Raw genomic sequence first — 17,969 nt, 5'->3', positions numbered from 1 at the left:
TCAAACAAGGCTAGGCTAGGGTGAGTCAGTAGGCAAGTGAGTTAATTTCCTCTTTTGAGACCTTAATTCCAGTCCCTATCTCTTTTTAAGTATGTGTCTCTATGAAATATATATGTTTTGGTATGTTTATGTATTCACCTCTCAACTACCAACAGAACAGACAGTCAGCTGGGCTAACATCCTTGGCAGGATGAAACAGCATTTGTAAATGTCATGATTTGTCTGGAACCCCACACTGCAAACAAGTATCTGAGGAACTGGTCTCAGCAGCTTAAAGGCATGATTATTCTATGAAATAGAAAATGGTAACGAAGACACTCATCTTCCCATTTCATTACCTCTCCCCAGAAGCAATTCAGTTTCATTTGCATGGCACAATATTCAGGTTGTTGAATCCTAGTCTCTCAGGACTGTCTCCAAGGACTGGTAATGGTTTCAGATCCTCTGCATAAACATCCACTGCAATACTATAATTCTGCACTTTCTCTGCTCCATAATTTTTTCTTATTTCTATCTGGAGTGCAGACACTAGTAAGAGGGGTGGATGACCCTAAATTAGGGGTAGAGGACATCACAACATGGCTCCCTTTCTAGCTTAGAAAGCGAGGATCTATATGTTACTCTACAGAACCCAGCAGAAGAAGGCTGTTAAAAATCTAGGAGAATTGCTATGAACAATGCAAAAAAAAGCTGCAAAGAATACCTCTGGCTCAGATCCTCAAAATTAGGTAGGTACCTTACTCCTACTTTAGGAATTAAAGATTTGATTATCTTGAAGCATGCTGGCTTCAGTCCTTTAAATCTGCATGTATTTGTGCTTATCTCTAAATAATTCACAAGAAAATCCATATGAGTGAGAAAGGATCTGATGTAGCATTTAACAAGCATGCAAGGAATAGAGATCTTCTAAAAATTGAACAGGACTGCATTTCTTTTTTTCTACATGGAGTGTAATGAACCTCTTGTGGTAAGAAAGTATTTTTCTAATTATTTTACTGGGGCCAGTATTTCCTCCCCAGAACCTAACTAAAATTATTTCTTTTAGATAGCAGTTGAAGGTTATCTTGTAGGATGGATAAAACTCTCTTGTGAAGTCTGTAGAAATTAAATTCTTTAGATTTTTGTCCTCAGGCTCTGCAAAAAAGTATTTCCAGGCTTTTCAATAGTTTATTATCATAAAAAACACTGTGTACATTTCATGGTATTGCATAACAGGCTATTGTCCAGTAAATTCTCTTGGCAATAGTTTTGGATAAGGGGAGGAGATGAAGTAAAAAAAAAAAAAAAATTAAAAAAAGAAAAAGGGCTTTTTAAGAAGAAATATTTTCTATTTTTTTTCTCACAATGTTTTTCTCGCTATGGTTTTATTGCATTTTTTACCTATTTACCAGTTAAATTATATCAGTTGGTCAATTATTCTATTTAATTTATAATTACAAAAGAGTATTTTTCATGTTTAGTTAGCTGGTGTGCAACCTTTTCAGTTGGTTTTTCATACCACATGAGTGGTATTAGTGGCACTAATGAGCCAGATATGGTGGTAGTAATTAGCTGAAATGAGCTTCTTGATTTTTTGCCCCCCTGTGATTTCTTTTTATTTATTTTTTTTAATGTGACCCTTTATTGAGAAAAACTCTATAACTCTATGATCTTGAGTCAGGAAGCTACTCTGCTGAGTTTCATGATCAAATCAGCTTTAGCTCAGACTGAGTAATGACCCCAACAGCATATTTCAGCAGCAGAGTGTAAATTTATAATCCTCAATATTGCAACACAAAAGTTCTGCTACTTGTACTCCAGGAATTACCCCATTAGCTGTGGCATAGTTTTCTTCAACTAAGAGTTACAACTAATGGCAAATGTCCCAAACACCACTCAGCTTTACTGTGAATGAACAAGGGGCAGGGTAAAAAAATCCCTATGCTGCTTACAAAAGCTAAGTTTCAATTCTGTTTTTCTATGACAGGTTTAAGTTGTGAAGACTGATCTTTCAGGTACATCAGGTATCTGATACTATATGTAGACAAGGAACTATAGGGGGGGGAGATCCCTGAAAGACTGACTTGTTTGGACAAATGTTACTTTCCAGCAAATCTTGAGTTCTACCCTGTGAAGTGAGTATGAATATTTTTTTTTTTCCTCTACCAACATTTTGAGTGGTACTGTAAAGTATCACCACTGCACTTTTAAATGCATTTTGGACAATAGATTGCATATCTTAAACTACAGAAAAATTTTTGAGGTTCATTCTCTTAGCAAAGCCTTTTTGCATTTTTCAGATTTTGCAGCCAGCTGTTTTAAGTAAAAGAAAAATAGTAGCTAATTCTCATGAGTAAGAAAAGAATCAGCATCAAAGATTATGGATACTTTTTTTCTTATACAGTCCTGATAGTTTTATACATTTTTTTTCTAACTCAGCTGAAGTGCTCTGAGGCCTCACTAAGATCAAACATTCAAAATAATGGAAGGCTCCATTCTTCAATTGTTAACTCATGTTTAAGATAAATCTGTAACTTTAAACAGAAAGGTGATTTTTCTGCATATTGCATAAGAGAATATGATACTATTAAGGGGTATGACATTTGCCTGAAGGGACAAGTGGGCAGCCACTGAAAATGTCATAGAAACATTCCAACTTCTCTTCTGAAGCCCTCTTAATCACTTCATTGGTCAATGGCACAGGAGTTATCCTTGGTTGAGGTGACTGGGCATAGAGAGGAGATAAAGTGATTAGTTGAGTTTCTCCAGTTCAAAGTAGCTGATTTAGTACCTGTTGGTTAAAGTATATCTAAGGTAGATTTAATATTAATATGTAAACAACATGGTTTATACTAAAAAAGAAAGCTTGAACTTGGAACTTCTTATTCTGAATTTGTTTGTTAATTTTGGCATGGATTTGGCAAGTCATAATTCATCAGAAGAGGAGTGAAAATGGAATTTAAATTTAAGTATCTTTAAGCTAAACCTTTTAATGTCTTAATTGCAAAGGATTCTTATGCGTATCACTGAATTCTTCATAACCATCATCCACATATACTGGGAACATCCCCTTGTTTATTCCTTGTGACAGAAATCCAATTGACATTGTAAAGGACAGAGACACAAATTGTTGTAGACGATCTTTATGACCCTGCTGTTGATTAAGTGGAAACATTTTTCAGAAATACTGCATTAAACATAATTTCCATAAGAATATAATGAATTCATTACCAGACAAATATTAAAAAACTAATATTCATTCTTGTTCATTAACAGTGAACAAAGTATCTCTTGTTTTTGTTGTCACCTTTCTTAAGTGAATGTACTTTGGCCTGCAGTTACCTGAACCAGCACTTGGATAAAAATGTTGGATCAGGAGTTTGAGAAACTATTTAAATGGATGCAGTGAGACAGAGCCTGTGTCAGTGAAGCTGCACTGATTTATACAAGCTGTGGATCTGGCCTGTGAATTTTATTTTTGACAGTAACCACTATTACAGCACAGTCAGGACTTTCTACAAGCATTCTTCATGGCATAGAGCACTGGCTCAGCATCCATAACTAATTTGGTGTTGAATGAAGTGATCGCTATGCATTGAACTGATATTGAAACTTCCCATTGAGAGAACTTTCCAAAAATAGCAAAATTCAGCGTGTGTTCAGAGAAAAAGGACCTTTTTCTCAGGAGCATAAAAAGGTCATTTTAGTTGTAATGTGAAGTATGGATCTTTGAATTTTATTCATGCTTTTGATGATTGTGCCACTATATAATAGACAGAGTGGCATGGCCAAGGGTCTTTGGATTGAAAATGGAATTCATCATTATTCCTTGCAGTCTGCAAGGAAGGTGAAGCAAATCCCAATTCAAAATCCTTGAATCAACTGTCTGAAAATCAGAATTTTGTGAGGACAGCAGTAGCTATGTACCAGCTTCCAGGTACACTGTCTGCTGGTTTTGCATTTTCTGTTCCTTTTGTTCAGCAATGACTAATAAAAATATTCCTCTCATTTCCTAGTATGTTCTTACTTTGCCTTTTAGTAAAAATTGGGAGATAAAGTATAACATCAAAGAACAATTGAATATGGTCTAGTAAGTGCTTTTCTGACTCTTAAGTACAGCTTGTTAAATTTCATTTTAAGAAATGAAGCTGTACTTAGTATAAATGTTGGGGATCCTGGTGAGAAGAAAACCACCTCAAACCATTAAAAGAAAAAAAATCTTTTCTTCTTGCTGCTATAGAATTTTGAACTTAGTAATTTGTACTACACTTTTGGAAAAAAAAAAGAAATTGCTGACAACTTGGACACCAGACTGCAGGCAAATTTTAAAAAAAGGATTTCATATTCTTTAAGAAGGAGAAATGAATTTTGTCAGTCTTAAAAGACCCTTAATTAAATTGAAAGGTGTCTTACTACGCTACTTTTAAAACTCACAGGGAAATACCTGGATAAAAGTCAACACATAACTCTAAGCTATTGCCATCCATTAGTCAATGTAAAACCTCTTAAATTCAATGTACACTAGACAACATTGTAGTGGAAGACATAGGGACCTGTCTTTGCTTGATGTGGACTGTGTCTGCTGTTTTTATTTCATAATTTTGATAGGGACCTGTCTTTGCTTGATGTGGACTGTGTCTGCTGTTTTTATTTCATAATTTTGATTGCAACCCTATAACTTATCGCACTAAGGAAGAAAAAGAGAAAAAGAAAGGAAATATCTAATTATTCAGAAAAAGGAAAGTTTATTTCTTGAGAGCTAAAACTAGGTCCACTCTTAAGGTATGATTACTGTTCTTTCAGCATTCAGCAATCAGAATTCTTTATTACATAGTTAAAATAAAACTGTTAGTTTTCTCTTTACCATTCTAAACCTATTTTATAAAAGCTCCATTTTCATAGCACTTGGCGGTCTGAACCTCTTGATATTCATAAACCTATGAAATTATAGAATGTTTTGGGTTGGATAGGACCTTAAAGATCATCCAGTCCAACCCCCTCTGCCATGGGCAGAGACATCTTTGACTGGGCGAGGTTACTCAAAGCCACATCCCGCCTGGCCTTGAACAACTCCAGGAATGAGGCAACCACAGCTTCTCTGAGCAACCTGTTCCAGTGCCTCACAGTAAAACATTTCTTCCTAATATCTGATCTACATCTGCCTTCTTTAATTTTAAAGCCATTATCCCATGTTCTGTTACTGCATGCCCTTGCAAAAAGCCTGTCTCCAGCTTTCTTGTATGCCCCATTTAGGTATTGGAAGGCTGCTCTAAAGACTTCCAAGACAACTTATTTTTCAAGAATGGATAAGTCTAGAATCGAGGGTACCAAGGATCACAGACTTCAACAGGAATAAAAATCATCTGGTTTCATTGACTTGAATGAAATAACTCCAGTTTATCCCATCTGGGAAATTGGACTAAGTTCAGACAATTTCTTAGAATTACAGCGAAAAATGTTGCCTTCACTCTGCTGAAAAGGAAAAAAAAAATATAAAGAGCAGCCGCAGGAAAGTGTTATGTATATCACTTTCATTTCCCTATATACTTTTTTTTCCATCATTCCCTCCCAGCTAGTCATAGTTTAGATTTAGATCTATGGCTGCAGTGTTAAAGGAAATTCTTAAATCTGTGCGTGTTCCTTATCTCTGATACACAGCAGCTGTCCTGTCTTCCATGAAATCCTTCTGAGATTTAGATCCCCATTCAGAAATCAGATCTAGTAAAGGAAATCTCTCTGCTTCTATGTGGAGAATGTGAGACAGAACTCCCTGAAGTCTTTGCTGGTTCTAGTTGCTGTGATTACATTTTGTCACTTTCTGAGCTTTCTTAAGTACTGCACATATGAACAGCAATGTAAATAAAGAAATTAAGGTGCTTTTCTGAAGATACTTTAAACCAAGTTCTAAAACCATTCTTGCAGATCAAAGGCAGACAATGACAGACAATTACTTGGTAATAGCTGCCATTAGGCATTCTTGCACAAGTGGATACTTCTAGAAACAGGCAAAGAACTGTATTTGCCTATAGGCAGATAGCAAAATCCACTCTACAGTTAATTGTGTAATCTTCCAGTCTAAAAAGTCCACTATGTGATGCAGGTCTGCAAGGCATCCCAGTGTTGGGGATATACATAGTGTGTATCATTGATATTTAAATGAAAATTAGCACTTATATTTATCACTGCTTTAAGTAGCTCACAACCACATGGAACTGGTGTGAAATACTCTGGTGAGAGAATGCCTGGCGATGCCAAAAGTCTTCAGATACTTCACAGGAGGACTGCATTATCCATGCCCACTGTAAGTGCTTACCTGGGCGCCTGCTAATGACACCTTGGAAATATTTCATGTCTTTGTCCTTATGAAGTATACACAAGAATCCAGAAAATAATTTTGAGCCAAAGAGAACTAGACACATTAGCAGTTTTGACCTTCAGTGGTATTTTTGATGGGCTCAGGCTAGAGCAGCTATTGGAATTCAAAAATTCAGGAAGTATTTTCTTGGTAGAAAACAAATAAGTGGCTTTTTAAAAATAGTGTTGAGGTGTATTAGGTATAGCTATGCATGTAGAAATGCATGACTTTGAATGAAAGCTTCACTGGCTATGTTTTATTATTATCTTTAACTGTTGACCAATCATGTGTTGACAATGGTAACTCTGTATCTTTCACTGAACAAAATTTAAAAAATAACCTAAATTCAGTACTTAGGTCTTTATCAGTAAAGTTCTCCTTTTCTGGAAGCTATTTGTTACCATAAGGTATGACAGCTGCTTTAAATCAGCTGCATTAATATACTGACATTTTAAAATATTATATTACTGTTTTTTTATAGCTGACTTTAATATATAAGAACACTTTTTTTAGCTGTCTCAGTTACTATTTTTTTCCTCTTATGTTCTGCGACAGTTTTAATTAAATGAAAATTACATTTCCATCTCCCTGAAAACTATCCTAAAAGAATGTCATCAGAGCCCTAGTGCTTACATCAGCAATAATCTGCAATTGGCACCATATAGCAAATTCTTATTGATATATGGCATAGAGTCCTGATTCCACTGAAACCAAATGCAAAACTCCCTCTGGTAGGAGCAAATTTTTACCTATGATTTTCTCTCATGGAGCTAGTTAAAAATGCAAGTGTGTGGTGAGCTCATGAACATAGAATACAGTATCAGCATTTAAGAGTCTGAACAGCTGAACAAGCACGCAGCACTGCTGATACTGGGCATTAGAGCCTGTTGGTAACTTAGAGCAGATGTACACCACCATGGTGAAAATTATCATCTGCTAAAGTATTATAAGCCAGCTTTCCTGGATCTGATATGGATTTCACACTGGTGTAATAATACTTCGAATTTGGCCAGTGATTTTGACAAGCAGGTTATAAGGAGCCTACATAGAGAAAACATTCTGTTAAATAAATGTGTATGCATCAATTTTAAACCCATGTATATGTGAAAAGTAATCTATATTTTTTCTCTATGAGACTTACTGTAGTAAAAAGTTCCAGAGAGATAAAATCTATTCTATCTTTATAATTTATTATTCTTGGATTTATAGGTGGTCTGTACAGAGAGAATAACTCATAAAATTTGCCACATTTTCTCAAAAATTCCTTTAAAGCCTTGGATTTTCACCAAGCTGCCTTCAAAGCTCTCTTTGTTAATCATAACTTGCTAGGCAGATCTATACTATCAATTCTTGAATCAGGTGATATATTCTGAAAATATGTGCATTATGTCTTGGGTACCTCAAGAAAACACATTGGGATGGATGATAAGGGGTTTTGCTAGTACCATATTTCAGCACATATAGAAGCACATATAGAAACACAATGCTCCAATATTAAGTTACTCCAGAAGTAATTTAACATTTGAATAAAATTAAAACTGGTTAAAAAATACATTATTATTTTATTTTGCCATGTTAAAGTTGTTGACGCAATTATAAAACTGGACCTAGTTCTGTCTCTTTATTTTTGCTTCCAGTGCCTGACTTAGTTAAGCTAGCTAAAGGAGAAGGATATTTATTCCCTGTTAAGTTAAAATCCAAATGATGTCTTATGTGTGCATGTGTGACCCTATGATTATGATTTATACAAAGATATTTGGGGGTTAATTAATTATTGGAATCTAGAAATTAAAACTTTAATAATTTGTCACTTTAGGGTGAAACTGTTTTTGAAACATTATCTTTCAACAGTACTGTAATGCATGAAACAACATCAGTCGTTTACCAGGTCAGAAACATATGTTTGTTAGAGAGGAATCAACACTTGACAGATTATAACTAATGAAAATGAGATTTGTAGAATTCATATCAGTCTGACCTCATGGGAAGGTCATGGAGCAGATTACCTCGTGTGCCATTGCTCAGCACGTACAGGACAAACAGGGGATCAGGCCCAGCCAGGATGGGTTTAGGAAAGGCAGGTCTTGCTTCACTAGCTTGCCCCCCTTCTGTAATAAGGTGACCCGCCCAGTGGATGTGGGAAGGGCTGTGGATGTTGTCCTCCTGGAATATAGTAAAGCCTTTGGCACTGTCTCCCACCGCATTTTCCTGGAGAAACTAGCTTCCCATGGTGTGGACAGGTGGACACTTCATTGGGTAAAAACCTGGCTGGATGGCTGGGCATGGAGAGTGGTGCTGGATGGAGTTAAATCCAGTTGGTCTTCCCTTTCCTTCTTCAGCTACTGAGGCTAGTTCCTTGAAGGTGAACTGTTGTTTTTTTTAACAGCTTTACATCTCCTTAGTTGGATGGCCCCAAATTATAATGAATGCCACATTTTGTCAGTTCTACAATCCTATGGAAGGGATTTTCTTTCAGCTCTTATCATTGTAGTAATTTTATCGTTGTCATTGTTGGAAGGATTGGACTGCGTCTCAAGTGATCCAGACTGATGTCTGTGCTTTGTTCTCTGGGTAGAAGAGATGTCCAATGAGTTTCAAGTAGGAATAGTATTATAAATTGCAGTTTCAAACTCCCAAAGTATTTCTTTGGATTTGCCATCTATACTGTCAACAACTAGCAGCAGATAGTTGATAATACATGTATTGCATCTGGCCAGTGTGGAGTGTGAGGCTCATGTTTGCAGTGTCTTATATACACATGCTAAATTTTGGCAACTGATTTAATCCATTATTGCCTCAGTTTTTTCAACTCTAAATGAGAATAATATTACCTGTCTTTTTTCCAGAGGCCTTATGAGGGTGCTTTTATGTTTGACATCTAATTATGGCAATCCAGTGAATGACGGATTGACACCAAAAACTCCCATTGTGTGCAAGGGGCCCTACATTCATGCAATTCCAAATAACAGAACTCTCAGGTCAAAGTTTGTTGTTCAGATCCAGGGAAATACTTGTAAGTAGTTGTTATAGTCCCCCTGAGTCACCACATAGTTTCACTCTTAATTTTATTTCTCTAGCTGCCTCCTAAATTGAATTGAAACATTCTCCCACTTGTAATATTTAAAGGTGTACAAAAGCTGTGCGCAAGAGCACCTGTGACCTGTTCATTGCCCAGCAGTGATAGATCTGGTAATAATGTGCTTGCTATTCTGGCTGTACTGCACCTTGGTAACACCTAGGGTTTAATTGAAATACACCCTGACATTGGTTTTGTTCATGAAGCATAGAATGGACATAATTATTATGAATCTACTGAGGGATATTATGGCAAAACGTCGTATTACTAATTCTGGGTCCTCACTCTCTTTGGAGAAAAAAAAAATCACAGATTTCAGTAAAAAACAATGTGCTGCAGTTTCATAGAAGTCCTAAAACAAGTAATTTTCCAAAAAATTAACTTCTTATATTTCTCTGTACCTATTTTTCCTCTCAAAGCACTATCACAGTAGGATAATTGCATTGCCCCTAACAGTTTCATATTCCTTCATAATTAAATAAACAGCTTGTAAATTGCAGACCACAAAGTGCCTGTGTTCCACTCTTACCTTAAGGGGTTTCCATAGTTACAAGGACAAGAAGTTTAACCATCATTTGCCAGACTCGAGGCTATTTGAAGCCTTAACTTTTTAACTCATGTCTCTTTTTCTCTTTGTTGCTTTGTTTATTAACAGAATGAGGGAGCAATTTGGACTCAGTTAGCCACTACAAATGCAGTGATGCAAAATGGACTCTGGTGCTTTAGTGCATTGTTAGATGGGTATGTTTTTCCCAGAAGGTATTTTGAAATGATACATACTAACAATATAGCCTATTGTTATCAAGGTTATGAAATACCTACCAAGCACTTCTCCAACTCAGCATGAAATAATTCAGCACTTAAAAAAGGAAAACAGAAAAACACCATTCTTGACACATCATCATGGCATAGAAGTATTTAGGCAGAAACCTATTTTAAATCATACTCCAAAAAAATATTGATGCAGGTTTTCCATACAGTGCCTTAATATATATAATTTCCTTTCATTCCTCAGTCTCCTCTGTTTTACCTAATACAAAATAAATTTGGAAAAACTGCAGTTGTTATGGTTCAAATTCCATCTTTTCGTGCCACAAAATGGACAATTCTCTGATTTGCTAATATCAAAGTAATCTTCAAGTCTTTTAAGATCACTTTGGATTTTACCAGAGTATGTCTGTTGCCAAACTGTAGAGAAGTATAGAAAACTTATTCATCAAACTGAAATATTTTTGTCCTCTTGTCTACGTTATCTGCTGAGGTAAAAGCTCAGCAAGGCTCAGAGGATGACATGTATGCTTGACAAGAATATTCAGCATTAGCACATTCAGGAGACAAGTGCAAATATTGTAATTTAGGAAATTATTTTTTTTGGACCTTAAAGTCTATATTCCAATTTTCTAAGGTTAGGATGAAACTTTTTTAAGTGCAGATATATACTCTAATCTTTTTTTCTTTTTTTTTTTTCTTTTTTTTTTTTCTTTTTTTTTTTTTTCTTTTTTTTTTTTTTTTTTTTTTGGTTGGTTGGTTGGTTGATTTGTTTCTCTTTATCATACTGGCTACAGTTGTATATGTATTCTTAGGTTGTTCTGACCTGACATTTCCTGCATCATTTTTTTATCATATGTGAGTAGCGAGAAAATTCTGGAAGTAATCAGGGTTAATACCTTGGATTCCATGGGCCTTTGAGCCTTGCACATTTTTGCCTTTCCATTTTTTTGAAAAGACACAAACTTTAATTTTTACCTACCAATTTGAAATGTTCTAGTACATTTTTGAAAAGGATGTCAATTTAAAATTTAATGTTTCCATGTATAAAATTTATTATATTCTACCAGACCAAAACTAGTTTGTTTGAAATAAAGCATCACTGTACTATGTCTAAATAGATGTTGTTCAATCACTGCTAAAACCAAAAAATACTATAGTATTTCAAAAAATGACACCAGTCTGACAGGACTAAAACCTGCACTGTTTTGGACCAGTACTTTAGAACAGCACATAATTTTTTATCAAGGGTTGTTTTTATGTTAATTTTGTTGTTATTCTCAGATGCCTTCCTAACATGGATCTGTGATTTTTGTTAGGTAATAAATGAAAAAAATATAAGAAAGCATAGTTATAGAAATAGTTCCGTTTGATTATTGCTCACTGAGATATTTCTGCCATAAGAGAGGGAAATCTTGAAGGTGCTTGTATGACTTCCCCTTATATCATCGTTGGCACATGAGGTGCCATTACAGACTTCTGTAATTAAGAGAATTTTATTATCAGGCTATTGTAAAATTTCTATTGTTCAGATGCCTGTTTTCTGCTACATAAATATCTATCCAGAAGGAGATATGAGATGAAACAAACAACAAAATGACAGAGAAAATGTATTTTATCAACTGAATTAGTGAAGCAAATGGAACTTCAGTAACCCAGGGGGATCAGTGATGAGGTAGAAAACCTTTTTACTTTTATGTAATTGGTTTGAATCAAGCCCAAGTCAATACAGAACAAAAGTTACTAATATCTATACAGGGTCTTGAGAAAATGAATCCAAATTAACTTTGGAAGGGACTAACTAAACTACATTATGTCCTTTTATGGACACTCTTAATTGAAGTTACAGTGGCCTTGATTCAATTTAGCTTAAATTAAATTCTAAATAAGAATGTCCACACTAAGATTTAATGCAATAGAATTAACCCACTTAAAAGTTATTTCCAATTAAAATTTAAGAATGTTTCTGGGTGCACTAGAAACAAGCTGTATTGTGTTGGATTTTATGGAAGATTTTTAGTTCATCATGCATAGTTCATAGATTGCTCCTATTCATACCACTGTGAACAGCCTGAACAGACAAGTTAGGATTGCTTTGTCCTCATCACCCTTAGAGTGACTCCCTGGAGTGACATCCAGGGAGAGGACAACAAATAATCATATAATTCCTCTTAAGAAATCTGTTTGTCCTAAGGAAGTATTCCTTACATATCATCTGATGTTTTCTATGATTTTCCTGTGAAATCAGTTTTATTGAGGATAAATGATACTTAAGAGTAAATGATACTGTGAATGATACTTAAGAGTAAAATTTTATTTATAATTAAAGGGAAATGCCAGACTGATTGAGATTCAAAAATTGAAGTCTCTTAATTTCTAGCTAAAATTCAAATATTTTTACTTGGACCAATGTGCAGTCAAATTCTCAGTTTTAAAATGTTTATTTCATGTTAATTTCCTTTATCTGATGTTAAAGAGAAAATTTTAAACCTTAGGAAGAAATGAGAGAGGAAACATAAAATCAAGCTGGACAACAAGGTGTGTGAAATAAAGCTGTTTTCTGTATAACAAAATGAAAGACAAGAAGAAAAAGGCAGACTGGGTCAAACTCACCCTTGATTGAACTTCCCTGAAATCAGTGGTGATTCAGGAGGATTGAATATGTCCAATCACATTTAGGTCTTTCAGATCAGTGTCTCAGTGATTCAACTGAGTCTGAAAAGGCTTGCAGGAGAGAACTGAGAAGTATCTATGGTACAGCAATATCCGCTCTGCCTCCTACACTTAAATGCTTCACGGGGCCACAGAACTATGTCCCAGGAAAAAACAGTGAAACATACAAAGAGGAGAATAATTTGCATTGTGAGTGTTTTGATTTGTCTGGTCTCAGGAGTAATCAGTTTGCATTACAGGGCTGTCTATCTAGCCCACTTTGGCCTCCACTGTATTTAACTAAAAATAAAATAAAAAACAAATAGATAAAAACTGCTGGGCTTTGAAACCTTCCAGGTTTTTAGACATTATTGCAATGGCTCCCTTAACTGTTGTTGAGACTTTTAAAGTCCTATAGCAGTGAAAAGGGAAAACTGATTTTTAAAAATGTAGATACAGTTACCCAGTTTTATAGTCACAGTCATGGAGTTTCACTGTAAACCAATCTGTTTTAAAAAACCTCTGACAGGAGAAAATCCATGAAGAAATAAATCAGATTGGGAAGAGGAAGATATGATGTCTACTGTAAACCATTTCACCGATTTTGCATAATGATGCATTGTAGTTCCCTGTTGAGAGCATAGCATGTGTTCTTTCTTTGGTGACAAAAGCATCCCATGGAAAAAGAGAATGGTATCATTGTACTGTGTAGGGGCAGGGAACAGCATGCAAACTGTTTGCACTGCTCTTGAACTGAGAGCTCAATCCTTGAGGGTTCAGCCAGGTGGAAAGGTATTTCCAGAGAGAAAAGGGGGGAGGTTAGGTGGGCAGGAGGTTATGGTGAGTGAATCCCTGGCAGTGTTGTTCCATCGGCCCAACCCTGCGCAGCCATATGGGGACACACATGTGAGGTTGCTGGAGCATTTGCAGAGCAGATGTTGGTAGAGGATTTCTGACCCCGGTGGAACTCCCTGCCCACAGTTCAGTCTCTGTTCTGGGACGAAGGTTTACCCTCATGTGTTTCAGTACTTTGTGGAGCTGAAGCATATTGTGTGCGTGTCTCTGCACTGAAATTCCCTTGGCTGCTTCTGCTGGCATTGCTGCCAAAAGGGGATCAGTCTCAGGCCCTTGGAGCATTCAGAGTTCCTGAAAAGAGAGTCAAAAGAGTTACTTCTGCATAAGGTCATCCTGGGATTTAGACCTATTTTTATTGCTGTACTCTAAGCTCTGTTCCATAAAGAAACTATTTTCAATTCTCTGGTGCTGATGCTACCAGAAGAGACTTCCCAGCATAATTAGCTACTTGACGCACCTAGCTCCTCATCACGTGTTTGGAAATCTGCTGTTTAATTTACAACTGCAGAGTGGCTTGGTTTCTGAAAAAATGCAGATATCATTGAAATGGGTTTTTCTCTCAGAAAACCTCTTTAAAAGGGTGTGAGGTTCAGCATACATAACTGTGCTATATAGAGTGAAGCAAAGATGCATTTTCTGAATTCATCCACATATTTGTCAACTTGAAAAAAATTGAAAGAAGTGATTTGAATGCTTCTCATCCTGAAATTTTGTGGGGCACGGCTGAGGGAGGATTTAACAATTCTTCAGCTGAGACTTTACCGTGATATATTTGTGATGATGTAATTTTACTGTGATAGTTTAAACATCTGATATTTGATAAGTTCTGTCTATATAATATCATGTCTCAATTTTTTGTCATGGCAGCTGTACAGCATGAACCAAAGTGTGCTAGATCATGCTGTATCTTAAACCAGATATTGGGATAAAGCCACGGCCTTTGCACTGCACAGCTCTGCTGCTGAGACTGTTATTCATAGACCCACAGACAAGATAGAAAGCAAAGTAGGAGTTGCCAACAGCAACTAAACTGCCAGCGATCCAGCTAAGGGTCACTGGAGCTTGGGGAAATATCTTTGCCACCTGCCATACCTCATTAGGCATATCTTTGGAAATGGTGTGGAAGTTCTCTTTTTTTTATCAAAGCCCCTCATTACAGAAAATTCCTTCAGCAGTCAGAGGGAGCATAGTCACTTTCTCCTGGTGGTACAGCAAAGGGAGAGCAAAACACATGAGGCCCAAGACTTGATTAAAAAAAAAAAAAAAAAAGAAAAGAGAAAAAAAAAGGAGGTACTATTACAATGCCCATAAGGAAGGAATCTCTGCATACACATTTGGCAAAGTTACATTTCAGTAGGGTAACTATGGCATCCTTCAAGCTGTCCCCAAGGAAAGCTGCACTGTGCATAGCTGCAGAGGTGGATTATCTGTCATTCCTTGCTTCATCTTCTGCTCTAGATCTTGAGAGGGCACTGCTTTTAGCTCAGAGGAAAATGTGTAGTACATCAAGTAACAAAGAGTCAGATAAGCTATACAGAGTACAACGTGCATATCAAATGTCAATTTCAGAAAAAAAAAATTTATTTCTGTGCAAATAAAAAGCCAAAACAACAATTCTCCATATATGTCTGGGAATGTCTCCATGGCCATAAAAAGAATATACATTACTGTGCTAAAAAAACAGATGATATATGCTGTGGTGATTAGAGCAGTGCCACAGACAGACGTAAGGTTATGTTTGGAAACACATTTGATAATTGTACTGTGTCTGGGGAACTGACTGTGCAGTAAGGAAATTCTTAACACTTTAAGCTAAATTTTTTGACTATACAGCAGAGGGCAGTCGTGGTATTGAATTGACCATAGAGTTGCTGTTTTGGTACTAGAAATATGAAAAAAAAATTACTTGGAAGACAAAGAGGTGTCAACAAATACTGAAGAAGCTGGTTGATGGTCTGTGTTCCATGTGTGGGTTTGTAAATCTAAACCTTCATGTGTCTCTAGCATAAATAGGTATTGAATATTAAATTACTCTAGTACAGAGCTCCAGATGGATCTTTATGTAAAGCCCATTAAAATATTTCCATAACACCCTTCAAGGCTTTAAATTAATTTTCCACTGTGATTTTTTTCTGGCTAATTTTTTTTTCCAGGGTATTTCCAAGATATTTATGATTTAAAATTGCCCTGACAAGAAACACCTGCACCAAGACTGCCTGAATATTTAAGCTCTGAGCTCTGGAAAACCACCAGTATAAAAGAAAGGATCTTTTTATTACATCCTTCCTGCCACCTAGGAATCTTACTGCCATATGTCAGCCTCATGCAAACCTTACTAGCTGGAAGTGAGGACTAGCAAGGTATTGCCTAGTATATTTTCTGCTGGTCATGGTCACTTTTTTGGATCATCGGCTCCCCTGTACTTTAGCGGTATCAAGTGCATTTAGTGTGGTCTTGTCCTAAAAACTGCATTTTGCTTCCTGTATTGCCAAAGAAGAGGGGGAAAAGTCAAGTAATATAAATAAATGTCAAGGAATATAAATCAAATGGTGGCTGCAAAAACTAAGATTTTCTCTCACTGTCTCCTGGTAAATCTTGCAGAGGGATGGCAATATAGATATTCTGTACTTATATATTAAACAAGATATGGCTTAGACAGACACAGAAAGATCAAACATGTGAAAACATCTCTAGAACTTTGTATTCGCATAACACAAAAAGGTGATCCTGTCTTCAAAATTATAGACTCAGATAAGTTATCAATTAGTCAGTAACCAAACTTGTATTTGAAGCATGGACAGATTCGAATTGTACAGAAACCTGATTGTGTCAGATTTCCCTGGAGGTCTTTGATGGATCATTGTACTGAGGCATATGTTTTGATTGAGACATCCCTAGCACAGTACTAGGGAGAACAGTAAATGAAAAAGCCACAGACAATTTTGGCCTTCAGTAGAAGGAAAACACTGTTCTATGTGAATGATTCATTGTTTCAGTCAATAACCAAAAATAGGAAGGATATAGGGAATCTATCTTAAGAAGATAAAAGCATTCATTTCAAAAATCTTTTTGCAACTGAGACATGGAAACATTTTGGTTTAGGTTAGACAACATTTACTGATCAGTCTCATAACTGGGTAATTTATTTGTTGTAATGATGTACTGTGTTCAAGTAAAATTATTTTTTTCCCTCATGGAGCATATGTGTAGTGATGAAAAGGGAAGATTTGCTGAATGAAGAACTAGGAAAAGGAAATGTTGGGAGGTACCATCAGGTTCAAGTAATCATAACAGGAGTAAAGTGCCTTGGAGTGCTTGCAGCATGGCTTGGGGTCATCAGCTTCATGAAGGCTAGAAAAGAGCAGCTAAAGGGACTTGGTGCATACACAGTCTGATGGTGAGGGTGCTTGCTCTCCCATGGCCTTTCTTATTTCTGTACTTTTTTGTTCTACAAATGCTACAGCTTTCCTGGTCCTTCAGGGATTCCAGGATACAAGACTGAGAGCAGTCAGTCACAAAAAGAAAAGTAGAGAAACAATATGACATCCTACAAGGGTGACTTTTCGTAGTGAATTGGTCTGAGAAGAAGATTCCTGTACCTCATCAAGCCCCACATGCTGCCTGTGCTTCACCAGCCTTGTAGAGAAGGATAACTGGCAGCTCTGAAGGCAGTCATAGCAGGCTCAGTTCTCATCCCAGTTTCAGTGAAGACAAAAACATTGCAAGCAGTGCAATGGTAAAATAATTGGTTTGTTGTGTTTCTGTGTCTGTTTTATTACTTGTTAATGGAATTCATTATTCAGCCCAAGTCCTTAGGGTATAAGTTTTAGAAGAATTTTAAAAATGAGAAAGGAAAAACAAATTACTGCACAAAAAAAATAATAAAAAAAAGTGACAAAAATGCTAATACAATAAATTAACTATCATAGATGATGGTTAATTACTATTCAGCAGCAAAATTCATGGGTCACATATCTTAACTAAGGACATTAAAATTGATATTAGGCTCTAATAGAATTCTTCTGACCACAACGAAAGGTTTTTCTTCAAAATTCTTGTAAAAAAGATAGGAACTATGGCCTTTTCACCTGCTTTATGAAGATAGTTTTACTACACTTGGACTTTTGCGAGCAAACTTGAATTTTAGTGATTAGAGTGTTTCTCCATACATCCTGTTCAGCACCTCTGAAGAGATAAGTGACCCCTGTGAGCCTGCAGTGAAAAGGAAGGTGTATAGAGCAGCCACCCCTCATCTAATCTAGTGTATTATCCTAAAGCCATGAA

The 17,969-nt window shown here is 36.2% G+C and overlaps 1 protein-coding gene across 9 annotated transcripts in view; it reads left to right on the top strand.

Moving 5' to 3' along the window:
• LRRC4C (leucine rich repeat containing 4C) overlaps window positions 1-17,969 on the top strand; it is a 502,291-nt gene that overhangs the window by 476,827 nt on the left and 7,495 nt on the right. Inside the window, exons 1-2 of one of the 9 annotated variants that reach the window (XM_066187878.1) lie at window positions 498-728; window positions 1,967-2,114. The exons of 6 other annotated variants lie outside the window; for them this stretch is intronic. The gene's annotated coding sequence lies outside the window, so the exon portion shown is untranslated. Of the gene's footprint in view, window positions 1-497; window positions 729-1,966; window positions 2,115-13,206; window positions 16,046-17,969 lie in introns of those variants that run through there. 2 more of the 9 variants (XR_010721885.1, XM_066187876.1) reach the window with 2 other exon arrangements.

Source organism: Chamaea fasciata, unplaced genomic scaffold (genome assembly GCF_029207755.1).
Source record: "Chamaea fasciata isolate MVZ Bird 193981 ecotype frontalis unplaced genomic scaffold, bChaFas1.0.hap1 SCAF_7, whole genome shotgun sequence".
Lineage (NCBI taxonomy): Eukaryota > Metazoa > Chordata > Aves > Passeriformes > Sylviidae > Chamaea > Chamaea fasciata.
This window is presented reverse-complemented; position numbering and strand designations above follow the sequence as displayed.